At 36.7% G+C, this 4,497-nt stretch overlaps 1 long non-coding RNA gene across 1 annotated transcript; it reads left to right on the top strand.

Annotated features, from left to right (window-relative positions):
* The first annotated feature begins 844 nt into the window (after positions 1 to 844).
* LOC124900122 lies at positions 845 to 4,221 on the top strand. Its single transcript, XR_007057884.1, has 2 exons — positions 845 to 1,640; positions 3,461 to 4,221. It is a non-coding gene; the product is annotated as an uncharacterized LOC124900122 (long non-coding RNA).
* Positions 4,222 to 4,497: the final 276 nt, after the last annotated feature.

The raw sequence follows: 4,497 nt of genomic DNA, 5'->3' as shown, positions 1-4,497 counted from the left end.
GTTGCACTCCAACAAGATTAGTGCTGGATTTTTAGATGTATAACTAACACACATGCTTAACAATATATATGTGAATTTAAATTTTGATATTAATTGACGCGATGCACTTGCGACACACAAGATGCACATGGCGCGCACAGGATGCAAGTGCAGCGCACGAAATGCACATAAGACGCACGTAAAAGCTAATTTTATTGATTATACTCAAAGAAAAAGTATGAGTGGTTCAATGGAATTGGTATCCCGATTCATCCAAGTTGATATCAGGAGCGGATCAACGGTATCCGGTGGGGGTTCCCGGGAACCCCACCCGCTACTGCAAGGTTTATAATTAGATTAGAAAAATTCTCAATGGGTTTAAATATTAATGGGTAGGAACCTATACTAAAATAATGGGATAGTTTAGTGGTAAGAGGGGCATACTTGAGATGCATGCTGTGTTGCTCTTGTTCATGAGTTTGAACCTCTGTGAAGGTGAAGTTTTCTTGTTTAATTTTTTTTCAGTCTTATTTATTTTGTTGGGAACCCACAAATTTGAAATGTTGAATCCGTCTTTGATTGATATACAATTTTGTGATAGATATGACTACATGGGAGTACAAACACATTTTTTTTAAAACTCCGAAAGACAAATTTGACAAGTATTGTCATTGAAACAAAGACCATCTTATTTGGAGGAAAATAAATAAGAAAATTGATCTATTCTTTTTCGACCAGAATATTTTTGTTCTGCTATCTTTGACTCTTCTAATACAAACTTTTAATGATAAACCTAAAACATAAAAACAAAATAATCAATTTTAAATCAGCTTATATATACTTTACTATTATTTTTAGAATATTTATTCATGGATCAAAATTAATCAAGGAACCAATACAAACAACTGTCTTCCTCTCCCCTAGGCAAATACACGCTTTTCCTTTCCCAAGGAGCAACGTTCCATCAGCATAACTCTTCCCAAAACAAAACAAAATCAAACGACTTTTTTCCTTTCTCTTCCCATTTCCTCTCTCTCACCCAAATCGGAGGGGCTAGCAGCAATAGCTGTCGCGCCCCTGCCGCTAGCCTACCAAGATTCTCCCCTTCTCGGCCAAGTCCAACCCACGAATCTCTGAAATCAGAGAGAAACAGTCCCAAATTGGTGCAGTAATAGAGGTGTCTTTTGAAATCCACCATTAAGGCATGAGAAACGTTTGAAATTTCGAGTATGTGAGGTCCCTTTCAATTTTTAAATTTTGATTTCCTCCCCTTCGATTTGCCCGTTGGCCCCTGCAAATTTTTGGTTTCAAATCCGGACTTGCCGATAAATAGTTACATTTTTCACTCTTGACGTGGGGAGGTTTTTGATTGGAGGGTGAATGGATTGGGGTTTTTTTGGATGTTCAAAAATAGAAGAGGGAGATTTAGAAAATTGGGGGAAATCTGAAATAAAGGGACTTCGTTGAGAAAGGTTCAAAACGGGGTTCACGGTTTCGGGGGATAAGAGAGAAAATTAAGATTTCAAATTCGGAGAGGGGAGAGCACACATTCAATTTTTTAAAAAATCTTTGGTATTTTCTTGATTCCGAGATTGAGTTCCAAAGTCGAGCTCAAGCCGGAAACTTGACGTTGAAGCCTCAAGTTTGCTGCTCAAAACAAGGTCATCACTCGGCCTTCATCCCTTTTCTCTTACATATATTTTGGCTATGTTAATATGTAACTTATTTGGCTTTTAAGTATATGTTGGTGTTGTTTCTTGTTCTCTGCGAATACGATTCCTGAATATGGGGCCTTGTTTTAAATTGTCGACTGTTCAATATATGGATGTTTAGTGTGACGAGTTTATCCTCCCCTGTTTTATATTTTACCAAATACATATGAGTTAGAGGAGTCACACAACTGTACATCGCCCTTTTAGGTGCATATTTGTTTCATCTACTCTCTTTATATTATTTACAGATTGAGTTTTAGGAATATACAAATCATCTCGTCTCGCATCACTCGTTACTCATCTTGTATATTACGATATGTGGTTGCTTGTGTCTACCTAGAATTAGTAGAGAATATGGATTCGAATCACTGTTGGAAATATATAGAATGAAAGTCAACTAAAAGTATGGTTTTTTTTTTTTTTACAAATTATCCTCTTCGCAGGTCTCGTAAAAATCTATTCAGAAAAATAGAGTCAGAAAAGTTCCAAAGAGAAAAAGTCAATAAAAGGAAAAATAATCAGAATCAAGTAAAAGAACAAGCTGTCAGAACTACGCATGACCTGATTCTCTTCTCTCGGGGGTGAGATACGTAGGCTCCTCTACCCGAGGCTCGGTCCAACCAAATAAACAATTTATAGTCACCTAGTCAAAATAAACTGGGGCATGAGGTATCCTCATTGTTTGAGTCGATTCCAAAAATTGTAAGTGCCACCCCACTTCAAGTGTTATTTGGGCCCCATGCCATCCTTTCTTTCTAACCCTCTCCAAAAAATTAGTTACAACCAAAGAAAGACCTTCAGATCAATCTTTGAGAATGTTAAGGCTAAGCATGCAATGGATATGATGACACATTTTGGGAACTACTCGTCTTTCTTTGCATAAGAAATTAGGAGAGAAATAAAAATGAGAATTTTATTGGTGAAAACCCTCACGGGCACCATAAGGCAATGATAAGTTGAGAGAGATAAAAATGAGAGAGTTTTATTGGTGAAAACCCATGGGCACCATGGGCATCATAAGGCGATGGTGAGTTGAGAGAAAAATGAGAGACTTGTTGGCAAAAATCCTTCAATGTGCCACTAGCCGAATGAGCTCTTAGAATGCAATGGGTCCAAGCAAGTAACTTAGTTTCAGAGCCATTAACTCAAGAACAATTGGTAGAAAGTTTGGATGGAAAGATCGGGAAGCTTGATCCAATATACATGGTATAATCATTAGAGTTGATTGTTATTTCTAGATAGTTTTTTCATTTCTTTATTTCAAATGGGGACATTCATTGTCTTTTCTTTCTTCTCTTTATTTTTATTTTGTTTTCTCGAGTCAATTATCCAAATAAAAGTCATTGTCATTTTTCTCTTGTCTTTGAGTCAACTCCATATCAAAACAAGTGAGAAAAGATTTCAAAACTGGCTACCAGCTTCTTCAATTACACAAAGCAAGACAAAAGGCCAACACATGAAAGAGACATGATTGTAAGCTGAAATAAGGCATGCTGAAAGTTTTGTCAATAAATAAGTCTAGGAACTTATGGAAATATTAAGGCTCAAAGAGTTTATCTGAGAAGCATGGCAAAGCAAAAATACTGTGTTTGTTTCAGAGTCACTCTTGATAATCCAAGTTCGAATCAATGATGGAGTGAGTCAATGACATATGCTAATGGTTGACAGCAAGATTAATGTGACAAGGGTAAGAGCGATTGCCACAAAAGCCAAAGCCACAAATCAGCCACCATGTTTTTAAACTAACAAGTTTTCTTTGTATGAAACAGGAATACATATTACCTTCGAATCAAGGATTTCAAAGCCTAAACATGAAAAGTTGCAATGTCTCACTTCCACAAATGCAGGAGACAATATTGTGCACAGGCTTGGTAATCAAAACCATGGTAAAACTCATCATCCAATATCTCTAGGAGACACACTTCCTTGTTTGGATAACTCAAGAGACATTTGTAAGGAGATGCGCTTCCTTGTTTAGATAATTCAAGTGATATTTGTGAGGAGACACACTTTCTTGTCTGGATAATTCAAGTAATATTTGTAAGGAGACGCACTTTCTTGTTTGGTTAATTCAAGCAACATTGGTAAGGAAACAAACTTCCTTGTTTGGGCAATTCAAGCAACATTTGTAAGGAGATGCACTTTCTTGTTTGGGTAATCCAAGCAATATTTGTAAGGAGATGCACTTCCTTGTTTGGGTAATTCAAGCGACATTTATAAGGAGACACACTTTCTTGTTTAGTTAATTCAAGTGACATTTGTAAGGAGACACATTTCCTTGTTTGTGTAATTCAAGCGACAATTGTAAGGAGACACATTTCCTTGTTTGGGTAATTCAAGCGGCATTGGTAAGGAGACGCACTTCCTCTTTTTGGTAATTCAAGAGACATTTGTTAGGAGAAGCACTTCCTTGTTTGGTAATTCAAATGGTATTTGTAAGGGGACGTACTTTCTTTATTGAACATTTCAAGCAACATTTGTAAGGAGACACACTTCCTTATTTGGTTAATTCAAGTGGTATTTGTAAGGAGACGCATTTCTTTGTTTGTGTAATTCAAGCGGTATTTGTAAGAAGACATACTTTCTTGTTTGGGTAATTCAAGCGGCGTTGGTAAGGAGATGCACTTCCTTGTTTTGGTAATTCAAGAGACATTTGTTAGGAGATGCACTTCCTTGTTTGGTAATTCAAGTGGTATTTGTAAGGGGACACACTTCCTTGTTTGGACATTTCAAGCAATATTTGTAAGGAGACGCACTTCCTTGTTTGGTTAATTCAAGTGGTATTTGTAAGGAGACATATTTCCTT

Source organism: Capsicum annuum, chromosome 7 (assembly GCF_002878395.1).
Source record: "Capsicum annuum cultivar UCD-10X-F1 chromosome 7, UCD10Xv1.1, whole genome shotgun sequence".
Classification (NCBI taxonomy): domain Eukaryota; kingdom Viridiplantae; phylum Streptophyta; class Magnoliopsida; order Solanales; family Solanaceae; genus Capsicum; species Capsicum annuum.
This window is presented reverse-complemented; position numbering and strand designations above follow the sequence as displayed.